This window comes from Scyliorhinus canicula, chromosome 12 (genome assembly GCF_902713615.1).
Source record: "Scyliorhinus canicula chromosome 12, sScyCan1.1, whole genome shotgun sequence".
Lineage (NCBI taxonomy): Eukaryota > Metazoa > Chordata > Chondrichthyes > Carcharhiniformes > Scyliorhinidae > Scyliorhinus > Scyliorhinus canicula.
The window spans coordinates 107,534,399-107,553,817 of NC_052157.1; the positions used below are offsets into that span (position 1 = coordinate 107,534,399).

At 46.4% G+C, this 19,419-nt stretch overlaps 1 protein-coding gene across 2 annotated transcripts in view; it reads right to left on the bottom strand.

Annotated features, from left to right (window-relative positions):
* LOC119974637 (14-3-3 protein gamma) overlaps positions 1–19,419 on the bottom strand; it is a 74,819-nt gene that overhangs the window by 26,487 nt on the left and 28,913 nt on the right. The gene's annotated exons all lie outside the window — the stretch shown is intronic.

A 19,419-nucleotide genomic window follows, 5' to 3' on the forward strand; every position in this document is an offset into this window, starting at 1 on the left:
ACATGTTGGTCACACTAGTCGCTTACGCCCAAAAATTTGTGAGCAACTGCCAACTATTACATAAGTCGTACTTCTGTTAACTGAACAAGTTAACTAGATCTCCACAGAGCACCCTACCTAGGGTCAGGCCCCTCCCTTGATGTGTTAGGCAGGCTGGGTCGACGTGGACTGCACTTGATGCAGTGTAGCGAGAGACAGACCTCCAACACTGGATAAGATGTAACACGATTTTATTTAACGTCTTAACTAATATACATGTTCAACTGTGGGTTGACACTATACTGACTTGACTGGAGACCTAGTACTAGCCACCGCATGGTGTTTGCACTGGCTAGCTCACGAATTCTGACTGTCTCAGAGGCTGGATCTAGAGAGCACGGGAAACCTAGTGCCCTCTGGCTTTATCGTGGCAGTGTCCTGTCTGGTGATTGGCTGCTCTGTTCTGTGTGCTTACTGGTCATCCTGTGTGTCAATCACTGTCTCTCTGCACTCTATTATATACATAGATGTAGAGTCTGACATCCCTATCCCCCGTAACCCCACCTACCCTTTTGGACACTAAGGGGACACTTTAGCATGGCCAATACACATAACCTGCACGTCTTTGGTAGGGAGTGAAGATATTCCCCATTATCCACAATCTCACCCCCACAAACCTGCCACATACTGTTAGCATTGCAGCTCTCTTGCAGATGTTCCCCTCGCAGTTTAGAAAGGCATGGTCTTCAACGCTGTGTCCTAGTACTCGTTGCAAGACTGGTTAACTGGCCATTGCGCCACCCCTATCCACAATATAATACAGGCACAATGCCAGACACCAACTACTTTGTCACATTACAGAGCCACTTCTGCAATTCTAAATTCTGGGCAGCACAATAGCACAGTGGTTAGCACAATTGCTTCACAGCTCCAGGGTCCCAGGTTTGATTCCCGGTTGGGTCACTGGGCGGAGTCTGCACGTTCTCCCCGTGTCTGCGCGGATTTCCTCCGGGTGCTCTGGTTTCCTCCCACAAGTCCAAAGATGTGTTATGTGGATTGGCCATGATAAATTGTCCTTATAGTGTCCAAAAAATGTTAAGTGGGGGGTTATTGGGTTACGGGGATACGGTAGATATGTGGGCTTCAGTAGGGTGCTCTTTGTAAGGGCCGGTGCAAACTTGATGGGCCAAATGGCCTCCTTCTGCACTGTAAATTCTATGACTCTATTCTATAAATCATGCTGGTCATGACTACTGAAAAAGCATAGGTGCCAGTAATCCCCATCCAGCCTACATGCTGAAAAAAAAAGCAATCAACCACGAAAGAACCTTCAAACAGGGGAATAGATCTAAAAAGCAGCATCCAGTTGTCTTTAATTATGGAGCATGTTGTAGATAAATATATCATTTATTGTGTATATTTAGTCTGGCCAGTCAATGAGATGGGTGTAACAAAGGACTGCAGGCTTCAGTCCGGCAGCTTTGGATCAAGTCACTGCCACATCATTGGCCGGGAGCCAACAAGGTAAACAAATAAAAATGAGGATTTGTTTTTTAATAATTTTTCACAGCCTCCAAGTGTTCCAAAGCATTTTACATCCAACGACGTGCTTTTGAATAGTGGGCATCACTATTATGAAGGAACACGGTAGCTAATTTGCACAAAGCAAAACTTGACAAGCCTTAACAGGCTGCACTGGCGTCTTAATAGATGGGCTAGTGCAGGGGTGGGCAAACTACGGCCTGCGGGCCGCATGCAGCCCGCCAAAGGTCTTTATGCGGCCCACCAAGTCATTTAAAAAAAACAATTAAAAAAAAAAAAATTTTTTTTTTTTAAATTTTATTATTTTTTTTAAGGTTAATAGGGGGGGGCTGTTGGGTTACTTACTGGTATAGGGTGGATACGTTGACTTGAGTAGGGTGATCATTGCTCGGCACAACGTCGAGGGCCGAAGGGCCTGTTCTGTGCTGTTCTATGTTCTATATGAGGCGCCCAGAATCATAACCAGGTGAAGTAATTATTTTACTTAATATACTATGCGGCCCTTTAAAATTGTGAATTTCTGAATGTGGCCCTTGCACGGAAAAGTTTTCCCACCCCTGGGCTAGTGTGACCAACATGTTCTCCTTGGCTCACAAACAGCCATGGCAACCCAACCAAGCACTGTCTGGAGTGGGACCCTTATGTGGGAGGGAGCCACGCCTGACACCCTCTAGTTTCACGCACAGTGACACAGCGGCTAGTCTTTATTCACCCAATTTTATTTATGGAAGTTACGAAAAATAATATACCATTAAATATTTTGCTAAAAGAAATCTCTCTTGTAAAGCCGACCAAAACAAAAGTCAAATCAGTACATGTTCAATTAGGACAACTGGAGACATGGATCGCGAGTCTTTAGTCTCTTGCTGACAATCAAATGAGTGGAGTGAGTGGTCTGTGTCTCAAGGTTATTCCTTTGTAATACTGCCTTCCTTTCCAACAGAAGTACAATCGACAAACTGTTTTAGCAGCCCCCTTCCAATATGAGATATGGCCAGGTCTGGGAGTCTCAGTGATGTCTTTGACACGGCTACCATGAGTGGCTTCATTATACAGCTTGTCACCTAAACTCAGGTCATCAACATGGACTCAGATTGCCAAGCTGAAGTCCTATCTCAAAAAATTTTCTTCAGGCCATCAAGATTTGTGGGCACGTTCCAGTGACCGCGCTGCGCCTGAAAAACAGCTTAATGTGGCTCAGTGTGGCCAATAAAAGCCAGGAGACCCCAGGGAAACTCTCCTCACCCTCTTGGGATGTACCCAGCTCGCAACACCTCGCGAGATGCAATGCAACCTCATGAGATGTCAAGATGTAAATCCTACCCATTGTGGGGAGGATCACTTTTTCGCAAATCAGTCTCACTCTCATGTGCAGTTTCCCAAGATACCGAGACTTTGGGATTCATCCCCTTCGCCTCGGAGACCACGGCAAGCGCCTTCAGCACTGATCCCCACAAATGGGGACCAGACTGAACCGCACTCTTGGGCGGGTGTCCCAGGGAATTGGAGGCCCCCAGCTGCATGCCCTTTGGGAAGGGTGATGCTCTGGCACTGCCGGTGCCACTTGGACACCCTGGCAGTGCCAGCCTGCCACTCTGGCAGTGCCAATGTGGTGCCAGCCTAGCACTGCTAAGGTGCCCAGGTACCACTGCCAGCTGGCATGGGCACTGACAGGTGGGTACTGCCAAAGTGGCATTGTTTGCACGCATGTGATCGGGCAGGGGTTGCCCTGTGTGGATATTGTATTTTGGCTGGATGGTGGAGGTAAGGGGACCTTGGGAGATAGGGATGGCATCTTGTTAAACTGGGGAATTGCGGCGAGCGGAGCTCTCCAGTGTACAAAACGGGGCTCTGTGCACCCTCGGCTGCGCGTTCCCAATCGAGAGCCCTCAACGCAGGTCTTGGCACTGCAAACGCCGGAAAACACATGGCTAAACGTGCTCGCTATGGGACTTTTGGTTGAATTAAGCCATCTAATTGTTCATAGAAACGATAGGATCCTTACATTGCAGAAGGATGTCACTTAACCCATCAAGTCTGCACCAACCCTCTGACAGAGCACCTTACCGGCCCATGCCCCCCCACCTCATCGACGTAACCAAGTAACCCCATCTAAAATTTGGAAGCTAAGGGACAATTTAGCGTGGCCAATCTACCCAACCTGTACATCTTTGGAGTGTGGGAGGAAACCAGAGAATCCGGAGGAAACCCACGCAGACATGGGGAGAACGTGAAAACTCCACACAGACAGTTACCCAAGACTGGAATTGAACCCAAGTCCCTGGTGCTGTGAGGCAGCAGTGCTAGCCACTGTGCCAGCCTAAAATAAAAAGTAACGCAACCAATGTCATATCAGGATGGGATAAGGCAAACCTAAAATGGAACATAGGAATACTTGACAGGGAAAGACCATGTTCTAACATACCTTAAACAAGACCATGACCGTAAACAAGACCATGAACCTCCAAAGCATTTCTCTCCAACCCCCCCCCCCCCCCCCCCCCCCCCCCTCAAACATCACAAAGCACAACATCATGATTGTCTCTATAAAATGCAGTATATATCATGTTCATTAGCTGGACGACTTTATAAAATACACATTTTTTGTGCTTTTCAAACTGGACAATGGCTGAGCAGACAAAATGGCTCCAGTTGGTCATCTAATGCCTTGCCAGTGTATCCTAGAACAAAGGAATCCTGACTCCAATTAAACACCTTGGTTCCAGCCTTGGGAATATATAGCCGGTGTCCAACATGGGAGGTGGGTCACATGACCTCCCCCAAGCTGCATGATTCGGTGGAACTGAACTCCAGAGGTTCCTGTTTGACTTCCAATGTGAACAGAACTCCAAGCAACAGGCTGTGCTGTCCACCATCAAACCAGCGGCATCAGAAAGAGCTCTGACCCACATCAAATCTGCCAATTGCTGGAACCTTGGAGATTGTGCCACCCAACTAACTAACCCTACAAGCCTTCTCCCATTTTGGAAATCTTGCTCCAGAAAGACGGAGCATTCTACAATCAATCTTCCCTCAGAATGAACACTCCTAATTGACCCTGGAGTCTGGACACATTTAGAACCCCAACTTGAATTTTATTGTGGTTATGCATGAAACCCACTTCTTTTTTCCTTATTTATTTATTGCCTCAGTGTAAAAAGGGGTGGATGCTGCGAAACCCCTCTCCTGTGCGTTACATAAAAATAAACCAGTGCTTTGGCCTTCATCTTACCTCAGCTTCTCTGTGCAAGTCATCAATAGAAGATTGGAACATCACCAAATTTAAGGGTTGGGGAAAACACACTACCATTTATAAAGGGGGAAATCAGAATAAGAAACAAAACCTCTCTGTTGTTGGACAGATAGAGAGCAGGGAAATTGGGCGAGTTTAAATTGACCCCTCCCCTCCCCCTCTGTCCTTGACCATCTCTGAAGCAGGTCACCCCGCTGTACAAACCGAAATAGCACAAAATGAGGCTTGACACAGAAGTACAATAACCATAGTTATCAACTTGGTCATGGTAACATTTATCTATTTCAAATTGGTGACATGCATAAGATATTATGCATCATAGAAAGACTGATTTATGTCATGATTTCCGGATAACTCAAAGCACTATGCAGCTAATGAGGTCCTTTGTGCACAAGGACCCACAAACAGTAATGACCATATAATCCATTTTAGTAAATTCATAGAATCGCAGAATCCCCACAGTGCAGGGTGTAATTTGGCCTATCATGTCTGCACTGATCCTCCGAAAGAGCACCCCATCTAGCTTCCCGCCCATTCCCCGTAATCCCACGCAACCTTTGGGCACCAACGGGCAATTTATCATGGCCAATCCACCTAACCGGCCCATCTTTGGACTGTGGGAAGAAACCGGAGTTCCCAGAGGAAACCCACGCAGACACTGGGCTAACGCACAAACTCCACACAGACAGTGACCCAAGGTCAAAATTGAATCCGGGTCCCTGGCATTGAGGTAACAGTGCTAACCACTGTGCCATTGTGCTGCCCACTTTACTGCAGCTATACAGGACCGTGGCGAGACCACATCTGGAGTACTGTGGAGTTTTGTTCCCTTATTTGAAAAAAAGTATACATTTGCCTTAGAAGCAGAACAGAAAGGGTTAGATAGGTTGGAGTTTAGAATCTTTTATTATTGTCACACGTAGGCATGAAGTTACTGTGAAAAGCCCCTAATCGCCACACTCCAGCGCCTGTATGGGTACAGAGGAGGGAGAATTCAGAATTTCCAATTCACCCAATAGCACGCCTTTCAGGACTTGTGGGAGGAAACCGAAGCACCCGGAGGAAACCTACGCAGACATGGGGAGAACGTGCAGACTCCACACAGACAGCAAGCCAAGCGAGAATCGAACCTGGGACCCTGGCGCTGTGAAGCAACAGCATTAACCACTGTGCTATCGAGGTGATCCTACTGAAATATACGAGATCCTTAGGGAACTTGATAAAGTGGATGCCGGGTGAATGTTTCCCCTTGTGGGAAGAGACGAGGAACAGGGAGCATCTTAAAAATTAGAAGTCTCCATTTTAAGACTGAGATGAGGGAAAAAATGCTCAGAGGGTTGTTTGGAATTCTTGCCCCCAGAAAGCAGTGGAAACTGGATCATTGAATTTATTGAAGATGGTATTGGATAGATTTTTGTTAGACGAGTATTATTGGGAGGGGTGGATGCAGTGCAGGCAGACAGGAATGTTGAGTCGAGATCACAATTAGATCAGCTAACGGTGGAGCAGGCTCAAAGTGTCAAATGGCCCTTTCACGCTCCAGAGTTTTATGTGCTGAGCTTGTCAAAGCCCCAGTGACCCATTCCTTGACAGAGCAACCAAGTGGGTCTTGTGCAACCTTCCTGGTTTTAGTGCTTTTACCCCATCTAGTAGTTTATCCGAAAACTTTAAATACACTGAGTTTATATGTCCAAAACTGAGTTTTAAATGGGTGTTTGATGGTCCGAATCTCCACTTCTTTCACATTATATAAATTATATTGAAGACACTTACTTGGTTAAAGGTCAATGCTACAGCTACACTAATTACATTTCCACATGCTTTTCAAATTACATTAGCCTTGGCCTCAACCACCATTTGCTGGAAGTTTTTTTTACATGTTTAAATAACTCTTCAAACTTATTTCATCTTTTATTTCGCTCACACTAACCCCATGAAACAAATCACTAGCTATCCTTACAGAAAGTATTTGAAACTTTACAATCCTTTATTCAACACATTCTTGCCACAGAAAAAAAACTCCAAAAACCATCAAATTTTACTCTTTCTTTATACTATAAACCATTAATTCCTAGAATTATTCAAGAGTTACCAAAACGGGAGATTCAAACAACCCTCCTCTTATGAGGTGCCCAGATCTGCATGTAACACAATACTAACAGCGTCTACAAATACAACTACACTTCCTTACTCTAATTCAACACACCCATGCTTCAGTGTTCCTTCTGCCGTGTACAGCTATTTCTACTGAGAGTGCAAGAGGCCCATCAGCTCATTCCACCCTTTGTTAAAAGGAGCAGTTTTTTCCCCAATCTACTGTCCAGAACACTATGACTTTGAATTCTTGTAGCAAACGTCATCTGAAACCCTCGCCAAGGAAAAGTTGCCCAATTCCTCCAATCTATTTATGTTATTGAAGCTCCCCATCCCGGGAAAACTCTGAGATTTTTCCCACAAATGCCTTTACATCCTTCCTAAAGTACCGGGCCCAGAATTGGACACATTACTCCACTTCAGGCTGAACCAGTGAAGGTTCATTGCAACTTTCGTACTCTGTGGTTCTACTTATAAAGCGCTGCCTACAAATATTCCATAGCGGCACATCTATTAAATAGAGGATGTGTTCAGCTTCACCAGAATTAAAGCAGGAATTGGGACAATCGGTTGCACAACTGGTTTGCATTGCAACGTTAAAAGATTGGAGGGCGATCGATTGGAGGTCTTTAAAATGATGCAGATTCAATAGGCTAAGGTAAATTATTGCCTCTGGTGGGAGAGTTCAGAAAAGGGGGCACAATCTTAAAATTAGAGCAATGCTACAGGAGTGAAATCAACTAATCTTTTCATTCAACGTAGTAAAAACTTGGATCTTTCCTCAAAAGACTGGATGTTTGCGGGGGTGGGGAGTCATCTGAAGTTTAGGATTTTTTTCATAGTGGTAGCGTGACCCCTTTAAAAAAGGTGTCCCCCCCCATGGTCTAAGTGACTGATTTGAGGCCCATCACGCGAGTGTGTGAGAACTATGACCAATGAAGGATCTGCATGGGTCCCGGGGAGTGGGGTTGTGGTCGGAGTGAACCCGTGAGTTTTGACACCTATATTATAAACTCTTGTACACAGGTCATGCTGGTTAGCTGCCAATAAACACTTTGTTCTTCATCACTGTTTTAAAATAATTTTAAAGTGCCCAATTCTTTTTTTAACCCCAATCAAGGGGCAATTTAGCGTGGCCAATTCACCCACCCTGCAAATCTTTTGGGTTGTGCGGATGAGACCCATGCAGACACAGGGAGAGTGCGCAAACCGCACACAGACAGTGACTCAGAGCCGGGATCAAACCAAGGGCCGGGGTCCAAGGCAGCAGTGCTAACCACTGTGCCATCCATTTGTTTTTTTTACTACCGTTTGCCTGGTAATAGACTGAGTCACCACAGATATAGAACAATACAATTGACAGAGTTACTCAACTAGTGTAACAGCGTTGAGGATCTAAATCAGTGTTTTTCCAAACTTGTTTTCCCCCTGGGTCCCACTTTTACCAACCGGTCAACCTTCATGACTCATGGCAGCTGGCCTGTGCAACCCACCATTATTGCTCATCTTTAATGCTTCAAGTGAGCCTGCCTGGACCTCACGATCTCACTTGCTTCATCATTCAATGTTACAGTTATGTTGAGGACTTCAGCTGACGATTTATGTTCTCGCTGCATCCTTTGAAAAAAAATCAAGAGGTCGGTCCTCAAACTCGCCATGCTTAGTCTTCAAATGCCTTTGAAGTGGAGGGTTTTAAACTTTCATTTGCCAGTGCTTCCTTGAATAACACACATGGTCTTTGCCTCCTGATTTGCATTGGTACAATTAATAAAGCCATACCTCATCTTTATACTGCTTTGTTCCCGATTTCAGCTTCTCCTTAATGGTTGTTTACCAGAGGCCCAATTCTTTGGCTGAAGGCACTGGATGTAGCAAAGGCTTTGGGCTCCGACAACATGCTGCAAATAGTACTGAAGACCTGCGCTCCACAATGAGCCAAGTCTTTAGCCAAGCTATCCCAGTACAGCTACAACAATGGTGGCTAAATACCAATCTGGAAAATTTACCAGGCAAATCCCTTCCACAAAAAGCAAGACAAATCCAACCCAGCGAATCACCACCGCATCAGTCTATTCTCTATCGAAGTAACAATCGCACTGTTGTTCACAACTTGCAAGCGACACTTACTTAACACTAATCTGCTCAGTTTGGGTTCTGACAGGGCCACTCAACTTCTGACCTCAATACGGCCTTGGCCCAAACATGGGCGCAAGAGCTGAAGTCTAGGGTACGCAAGAGTGACTGCCCTTGACATCAAGACAGCATTTGACTGAGTTTGACACCAAGGTTCACTAGCAATACTGGAGTCAACGGGAATCAGGGAAAAAAACTCTCCACTGGTTGGAGTCATACCTAGCACAAAGAAAGATGATTGTGGGAGGAGTCATCTCACTCCCAGGACATCATTGCAGGAGTCCCTCAGTGCAACGTCCCAGGACCAACCATTTTCAGCTGCTCCAATAACCTTCCTTCTATCAGAAGGTCAGAAGTGGGGTTGTTCGCAGTGATTGCACCATGTTCAGCACCATTTGCAATTCTACAGATAATGAAGCAGTCAGTGTCGAGAAGCAGCAACACCTGACAATATTCAGGCATTGCTTATAAGTGGCAAGTAATATTGCACTCCACACAAATGCCAGGCAATGGCCATCTCCCTTGACATTTAATGGCATTACCATCACCAAATCCCTCACGATCATCATCCTGAGAGTCGACCAAAACTGGAACTGGACCAACCATATAAATACTGTGGCTACAAGAGCAGGTCAGAGGCTGGGAATCCTGCAGTGAGTCTCACCTCCTGACTCCCCAAAGCTTGTTTACCCTTTACAAGGCATAACTAGTGTGATGGAATACTCTCTACTTGCCTGGATGAGTGCAGCTCCAACACTTACGAAGCTCAACACCATCCAAGGGTAAAAGTACCTTGTTTGATCGGCACCACATTCAACACTTTAAACATTCATTCCCTCCACCACTGATGCACAGCACAGCAGTGTGTACTGCAGCAACTCACCAAGGCTCCTTCAACAACGCATTCCATACTGGCAACCTGGGAGGACAAGGGCAGTGGATGCGTAGAAACACCATCACCTGGAAGTTCCCCTCCAAACCACACACCACCCAGACTTGGAAATAGATAGCCGTTCCATCACTGTCGCTGGTTTAAAATCCTGAAACTCCCTCCCTACCAGCAGCACTGTGCGCACCCACCCACAAGGACTGCATTGGTTTAGGGTGGAGACTCACCACCTCATCGAGGGCAGTTAGGGATGGGTAACAAAATGCTGACCTAGCCAGCGAAACCCATGCCCCATGAAGTACATTTTAAACTCTGGCTCCTCCCATCGCGACCCTACTGTTTGTTTTGTCCCACGAGCAGAACAGACCCGCCAGAAGTGGAAGCACATTCCACTGCCAGGAAATGGCCATTGGAGTCCTCAACACCGATTCCCCACCTCATGACGTCTCATGGCATCAGGTAAAACATTAGCAAGGAAACTGCCAACTGATGAGCACCCACTCCCCTCCCTCAAACTGATGAGGCAGTGTTCTTCCAAATCGAACGGCACTGGAAGTAACATAGAGGGAACTTGGGATGCTCCAGTTTACTCCCACAGTCCAAAGATGTGAAGGTTAGGTGGGGTTACAGGGATAGGCCCGGGAGTGGGCCTGCATAGGGTACTATTTTGGAGGGTTGGTCCGAATGGTCTCCTTTTGCACTGTAGCAATTCTATGGGATGTGCAGGTTAGGTTGCGGGGTTAGGGCGGGGGAATAGACCAGGTAGAGTGTTCTTTCAGAAGGGTCAGTTCAGACTCAATGAACCGAATGGTCTCCCTTCTTCACTGTAGGGATTCTAGTTTCAGAGGCAACCACTAAGGGGGGAAAATCGCAAGGTAAATCAGCAAACCCTGCTGTACAACACTGTGGAGTCAGCCACCTAGAGTGTAAATATTGCAACTTAAAATTATTTCAAATTGCCCTTCTAAACATCTGACCTGATGAAAAGCCTCCTGGTTAAACTGCCAAACATTCCAGATGAGGGAATTCAGTGACTGAGATAGGCTAACACAACGACTAATTTCAGTCTTTGGCTCAATTACTTCAAATGAATATTCAGCCAATTCTCATCGCAAGAGCTTTGCCATCCAATTATGGATAAAATCTGATCTGTTCCAAATCACCTTTTCAGGAAAACTATCGAAAAACCGGAAGTGGTCTAGTAACCTAGAGACAGGAAAAGTGTTCAGTCTTAGGGATTATTTTGAGAGTCTGTCTTTTTACTTGGGGCTGGCAGCAAAACGCAAATGTCCAAGGCTAGGGCGAAACTCTGGGACGATGAGGAACAGCAAGTTCCACACAGATTTGAAAGCAAAATAGTCGTAAAAGTCAAAAGTTTACAAGTGAGGTTCAACATGGAGATGATTAGCAGTTTCAAATTCCTCGGGGTGCATATCTCCAAAAATCTGTCCTGGTCCACCCACGCATCGCTACCACCAAGAAAGCACAACAGCACCTATACTTCCTCAGGAAACTAAGGAAATTCGGCATGTTCACGTAAACCCTCACCAACTTTTACAATTGCACCATAGAAAGCATCCTATCTGGCTGCATCACAGCCTGGTATGGCAACTGCTCAGCCCAGGACCACAAGAAACGTCAGAGTCGTGAACACAGCCCAGCCCATCACACGAACCTGCCTCCCATCCATGGACTCCATTTACACCTCCCGCTGCCTGGGGAAAGCAGGCAGCATAATCAAAGACCCCTCCCACCCGGCTTACTCACTCTTCCAACTTCTCCCATCGGGCAGGAGATACAGCAGTCTGAGAACACGCACAAACAGACTCAAAAACAGCTTCTTCCCCGCTGTTACCAGACTCCTAAATGACCCTCTTATGGACTGACCTCATTAACACTACACCCTGTATGCTTCATCCGATGCCGGTGCTTATGTACTTACACTGTATACCTTGTGTTGCCTTATGTATTTTCTTTTATTCCCTTTTCTTCCACGTACTTAATGAGCTGCTCGCAGAAAAATGCTTTTCACTGTACCTCGGTACACGTGACAATAACCAAATCCAATCCAATCCACATTGAATGAGCAAAGGTTGGCGCCACTCTTGGATAAACCCAGCCAGCATTTGGTAAATTTGCTTGCACTCACATACGGGGAGGTGGAGAAAAAGTTTTGAAAAGGGGTTGTTTTGATGGGCAAAGAAGAGGAAAATGGGAAGTAAAGGAACAATTATGCCTCTACCTACAGGAAAGCCAACTCTTTATTACAACATGGTTGCACTACTTAGAAATTGTGAAGCTTCCCCCATGCACAACCTCCTGACTTAAGGGAGAATTAGGTTTTCTTTTCTCAAGTTTGACATGCAGCACCCTCAAGGTTAAGAGTTGTCGGTGACTTGTCAAGTTGATACCCAACATGTAGAAACAACCATGGTTGGCTTTTTAGATAAAGCTCAGATGAAAGAAAAGTGGCTAAAATGCTTATGAGCCAAGTGTTAAAATTGTTTCCCCAACGCCTGAAGATCAGCGTGTTAATTTATCTTATTAACTGATAAATGGCTCACACCCCTTGGAGCGCCCTGATCCCGAACACTTGGCAGGAGAGGGTGGCATAACAGCAATGCAACGAGAATAGTAATCCAGAGGCCCAGGTTAATGCTCTGGAGAAATAGGTTCAAATCCCATTCATTACCTTGGTGGAACTTCAAATTCAATTAATAAATCTGGAATATAAAGCTAGTCTCAGTAAACGTAACTAGGCAACCATCTCAATTGTTGCAACAATCCATCCAGTCCATGAACGTCCTCGAAGGAAGGAAATCTGTCAAGCTTACCTGGCCTACATGTGACTCCAGACCCACAGCAATGTGATCGGCTGCCCTCTTAAAAGGCTGAGAGAGCCACTCACTTCAACAGGGATACAAATGCTGGCCCAGCCAACAGCACCCACAGCCCACGAAAGAATGAATTTAAAAACAGGAAGTGGTGACAGCAAACTTTCATTAGGGGCAGAAGGTTAGAAGGTAGAAGGACAATTAGAAATCATTTTAAGTTGAGCAAGACAATCTATTGGTGTGTGGGTGTAGTGTAATTATTCTTTTTTAATTAAGCCAACATCAGATGTACTCATTGCATTAAATGAGTCTGATCATAACACGTTGCCCTACACGCTCAGTTGCCGCCTCATCGGAGCCACATTTGGAGACAAACACACAGGACAAAGCACGTGTGACAATATCCAGTGCCGATCACTAGGTGGTCCTGGGTTATGCGGTGGTAAATTTGGATAATATCAATTGCGGCGACATCTGTAAATATGAAGTGCCCAAATGCCCGTGGGTGTGAGCAGATCTGCTTTTGTTTACAGAATGCCGAGAGCAAGACCAAAGCTTATAACAAGCAGGTTAACATTTTAAAAAATTAACGTGTTGCGTGGAAAAAAAAAATCAGGGAAGCATTGAGAAATTAGACAAAAAGGTTGCAAACCCCCTTTGTCACTTGAAATATGTCCATGTATGGCATCCCATCTCAGTCACCATACACCATCTCTGGGCTCCTGCATTCCATGTGGTGAAGAACAGTTTAGTAACTATTCTGCATAGTTTACAGATGACTGCGCTCACCCCCAACGTACATTTGATACACAAGCTAAGCTGTACTGACCAAATAAACAGCTAGCTGAATGATGCAATGTACCAGTCATGTTCACAGTATCAGCTGGGCGACGAGAGCCATTTCTTTTCTTTAAAAAAGGAGAGGGATTCAAAGGGAAAAAGCGTTAAGGGATATCAAAAATGGTTAGACATGGATTAACAAGTGATTAGCATGACATTTCACACATGTGTTTGTGCAGAGCAGTGAAAACAAGGACTGGGAGGAAGAAGGACTGGACTGAACTAACAAGTAGAAGAATAAATTATTTCCAACTCTGGAGAAGCCAAGAACCATCCACATATCTTGCCCTTCACCCCAGAGTCCCCAACTTCCCTTTGTGTCCCTGAATCAGGCTGAAGGAACTGAATAGTCTTGTCCTGCTCCTTGTTCATATGCATCACCCCCTCGCTGGCGTAGCTCATTCTTCCTGACCTCTCACAGCTGCTTCCTGTTGCAGTTTTTCAAGTCCTGGTCATTTCTGTTCCACTTCAAGAGGAAATTCATAAGTAAATTATTTTGGCCAGTTTTAAGTTGGATGGACCTACGCACTCCCATTTCATTTTAATTTGACACCCTCTTCACCACCAGGGGCTGGTTTAGTACAGTGGGCTAAACAGCTGGCTTGTAATGCAGAACAATACCAGCAGCGCGGGTTCAATTCCCGTTTCGGCCTCCCCGAACAGGCGTCGGAATGTGGCGACTAGGGGCTTTTCACAGTAACTTCATTGAAGCCTACTTGTGACAATAAGCGACTTTTGTTATTACCAGAGCTCTGTCTTGGAAACAGCCCAAGTGTGTTGTTAAAAATCCAACTGGTTTTTGTGCCATGTCCTAATGTAGGCCTTGGTGTCAAACCTTGCTTTCTGATCACACCTCTGAAGCACCATGGGACATTTCACGATGGTAATGTTTACTATACAAGTGCAGATCCATAGAAATCAGATCCCTTTCTATAAAAGCGCAGTTGGTTAAGGGGCAAATGTTGGACGAAAGAAAACTGAACTCCAAAAAACAAAATGAAAATAATTCTCCGTATCCAAATCAATTACATTTTTCATTTCATAGAATCAGAGAATCTACAGTGCCGGAGGTCATTTGGCCTATCGAGTCTGCACCAGCCCTTGGAAAGGGCATCCTACTTAAGCCCACGCCTCCACCCTATCCCTGTAACCCCATCAAACCTTTTTTTTTTTTAAAAACACCAAAGGGGCAATTTACCATGGGAAAATCACCTAACCTGCACATCTTTGGACTGTGGGAGGAAACCGGAGCACCCGGAGGAAACCCACACAGACACGGGGAGAATGTCGCAACTCCACACAGTCAATCACCCGAAGCTGGAATTGAACCCGGGTCCCTGGTGCTGTGAGGCAGCAGTGCTAATCACTGTGCCACCGTTATTTGATTTGCACTTTTGAGATTGGAGCCTGGAGGTTTGGAAAAGGATTTACTTTATTGAATATAATAAAGTGTTGTTACCTTATTAAAGCATAAACCCTAGCAACAAACTAATCAGCAACCCGAGAGCCACAAAACTGTTGGCAGTTTACACCTCAACCCCCAAATTGCAAGAATCCGCTCCAGGATAGTGTCGCATCGAGGGCAGTGGATCAAAGAGTTGGGTCTGGGGGGGTAACAGATCCGAATTGCCGCACTCCTGATTTTCCAGCCATCGATTTTAATGTGGTTTGTTGCAGATACTTGTTGTTACACTGCAGCTAACCCATCAATGCTGCTCGACTACCGTTCTCGGTGGCTGTAACATGTTAACTTTGCAGGGGTGCAGATTTTCAAGGAAATGATTTATTGTGGCGTACCTGCCAGTAAGGGATGGCTAACCTATGGAATATCTGTAAACCAAACTGCTCGGTAGAAGGGTCATTTAGACTTGAAACGTCAACTGCTTCTCTCTCCGAAGATGTTGTCAGACTTGCTGAGTTTATCCTGCATCATTTGGTTTTATTCCTGGTAATATTGGGAAGCTAAGAGGATCAGAAGAGAGCAATTTGGTTAATACACGGAATCCATAGAATTCCTACAGAGAGGAGGCAGCTTTTCGGCCCATCAAGTCTGCGCTGACCCTCTGAAAGAGCACCCCATCTAGGCCCACTCCCCCACCTTGTCCCCATAACCCTGCAATCGTTGGATTGTGGGAGGAAACCAGAGCACCCGGAGGAAACCAACGCAGACCTCGGGGAGAATGTGCAAACTCCACACGACAGTCACCCAAGGCTGGAATCCAACCCGGGTCCCTGGCGCTGTGCAGCAGCAGTGCTAACCACGGTGCCACCACGTCATTTTTACTGGCAGAATTTCTGGCAACACCGGATCACAGCCACACCACAGCAGAAAGAGTCGAGGCCCTGGGTAGAACACTTCAGTTGTGGATGGCTTCCAGAGTAATTGGATGGTTACAGGAGGAGCTTGCCTCCCTCTGCTCATCTCATCTACCAGGTGGCATCTAAGATAATGGGCAGTCTACTAAGTCATCAACTCCATACAATTATCACACCAAGAAAAAGACTGTTTTGTGTGCTCTTAGTTGTTCTTTCAAGTCCATGATGCATGGGGCTCTGAGACAAGGTCCAGGAGGCCGTTACCGGCCTGACCCGGAAACCCGGCCTGGGTTTCCTCCGGGTGCTCCGGTTTCCTCCCACAGTCCAAAGATGTGCAGGTTAGGTAGATTGGCCATGATAAATTGCCCTTGGTGTCCAAAATTGCCCTTAGTGCTGGGTGGGGTTACTGGGTTATGGGGATAGGGTGGAGGTGTTGACCTTGGGTAGGGTGCTCTTTCCAAGAGCCGGTGCAGACTCGATGGGCCGAATGGCCTCCTTCTGCACTGTAAATTCTATGATCTAAAACCAAGGCCTGCATCCCTTTCCTCATCCACCCCCACAGTTGCTATGGCAGAGATTCAGGCCCTAGGCAAGTTTCTCGCTAAAAGAAAAGCCAGAATGAACTCAACACATTTTTAATCTCACTGCAGGGGAAGGGCAGACTGGTCAGAAGAGACCCTGACAAGCTTTAAAATTTGGCTCGGTGTTTTCAACTCATTGTGGTTTAGGAGGAGTGTGCATCAGCCTCCCCAGTCTCGCTCTTTTCCACTCCACATCCCATAGCACACTGGGCTAAATCGCTAGCTTTTAAAAGCAGACCAAGGCAGGCCGGCAGCACGGTTCAATTCCCGAACCAGCCTCCCCGAACAGGCGCTGGAATTTGGCGACTAGGGGCATTTCACAGTAACTTCATTGAAATCTACTTGTGACAATAAGCGATTTTAATTGCATATTAGACCCCCGACAAGTCAGTCTCCCTTCTCTCTCTCTTCCCCCCTCCCTCTCTCTTCCCCCCTCCCTCTCTTCCCCCCTCTCCCCTCTCTCTCTCTTCCCCCCTCTCTCTCTTCCCCCCTCCCCCCCTCTCTCTCTCTTCCCCTCTCCCCCTCTCTCTCTCTCTCTCTTCCCCCCCCTCCCCCCCCCTCTCTCTCTCTCTTCCCCCCCTCCCCCCTCTCTTCCCCCCCTCCCCCCCCCTCTCTCTCTCTCTTCCCCCCCTCCCCCCCTTTCATGTGCAGTCTGCTGCTATTGATTCCTGCCTGCCAACCAGGTTTTTTTTATACACAGAGGGTAGTGGGTGCCTGGAACTCGCTGCTGGAGGTGGTGGAAGCAGGGACGATAGTGACATTTAAGGGGCATCTTGACAAATACATGAATAGGATGGGAATAGAGGGATACGGACCCCGGAAGTGTAGAAGATTTAGTTCAGACAGGCAGCATGGTCAGTGCAGGCTTGGAGGGCCGAAGGGCCTGTTCCTGTGCTGTAGTTTTCTTTGTTCTTTGAAGCCCAGCTGCTAAGATTGGATGGGTCTCTATATCCCACTGTGTCCTTTACCCAACACTGAGCTAGTCTGCACCCTCCTGGGTGGGGCTGGTTTAGCTCACTGAGCTAAATCGCTGGCTTTTAAAGCAGACCAAGCAGGCCAGCAGCACGGTTCGATTCCCGTACCAGCCTCCCCGGACAGGCGCCGGAATGTGGCGACTAGGGGCTTTTCACAGTGACTTCATTGAAGCCTACTCGTGACAATAAGTACAATGTTAGTACTCTTTGGGGGGGTTTAAACTAATTCAGCAGGGGCATGGGAACCTGGATTGTAGTTTTGGGGTGCGAGAGATTGAGAGTAGAGAGGTCAGGAGTACAGTTTTGACTTCGCAGGAGGGCGGCAGTGTTCAGGTCTGTGGTTTGAAGTGTGTCTATTTCAATGCCAGGAGTATACGAAATAAGGTAGGGGAACTGGCAGCATGGGTAGGTACCTGGGACTTCGATGTTGTGGCCATTTCAGAGACATGGATAGAGCAGGGACAGGAATGGTTGTTGCAGGTTCCGGGGTTTAGGTGCTTTAGTAAGGTCAGAGAAGGGGGCAAAAGAGGGGGAGGTGTGGCGCTGCTAGTCAAGGACAGTATTACGGTGGTAGAAAGGATGCAAGATGGGGACTCTTCTTCCGAGGTAGTATGGGCTGAGGTTAGAAACAGGAAAGGAGAGGTCACCCTGTTGGGAGTTTTCTATAGGCCACCTAATAGTTCTAGAGATGTAGAGGAAAGGATGGCGAAGATGATTCTGGAAAAGAGCGAAAGTAACAGGGTAGTTGTTATGGGAGACTTTAACTTTCCAAATATTGACTGGAAAAGATATAGTTCGAGTACATTGGATGGGTCGTTCTTTGTACAATGTGTGCAGGAGGGTTTTCTGACACAATATGTTGACAGGCCAACAAGAGGTGAGGCCACTTTGGATTTGGTTTTGGGTAATGAACCAGGCCAGGTGTTAGATCTGGAGGTAGGTGAACACTTTGGAGACAGTGACCACAATTCGGTGACCTTTACGTTAGTGATGGAAAGGGATAAGTATACCCCGCAGAGCAAGAGTTATAGCTGGGGGAAGGGCAATTATGATGCCATTAGACATGACTTAGGATGTGTTGGTTGGAGAAGTAGGCTGCAAGGGTTGGGTACACTGGATATGTGGAGCTTGTTCAAGGAACAGCTATTGCATGTTCTTGATAAGTACGTACCAGTCAGGCAGGGAGGAAGGGGTCGAGCGAGGGAACCGTGGTTTACCAAAGAAGTGGAATCTCTTGTTAAGAGGAAGAAGGAGGCCTATGTGAAGATGAGGCGTGAAGTTTCAGTTGGGGCGCTTGATAGTTACAAGGAAGCGAGGAAGGATCTAAAGAGAGAGCTGAGACGAGCAAGGAGGGGGACATGAGAAGTCTTTGGCAGGTAGGATCAAGGAAAACCCAAAAGCTTTCTATAGGTATGTCAGGAATAAAAGAATGACTAGGGTAAGAGTAGGGCCAGTCAAGGACAGTGGTGGGAAGTTGTGTGTGGAGGCTGAGGAGATAAGCGAGATACTAAATGAATACTTTTCGTCAGTATTCACTCAAGAAAAAGATAATATTGTGGAGGAGAATGCTGAGACCCAGGCTATTAGAATAGATGGCATTGAGGTGCGTAGGGAAGAAGTGTTGGCAATTCTGGACAAGGTGAAAATAGATAAGTCCCCGGGGCCGGATGGGATTTATCCTAGGATTCTCTGGGAAGCCAGGGAAGAGATTGCTGAGCCTTTGGCTTTGATTTTTAGGTCATCATTGGCTACAGGAATAGTGCCAGAGGACTGGAGGATAGCAAATGTGGTCCCTTTGTTCAAGAAGGGGAGTAGAGATAACCCCGGTAACTATAGGCCGCTGAGCCTAACGTCTGTGGTGGGTAAAGTCTTGGAGAGGATTATAAAAGATACGATTTATAATCATCTAGATAGGAATAATATGATTAGGGATAGTCAGCATGGTTTTGTGAAGGGTAGGTCATGCCTCACAAACCTTATCGAG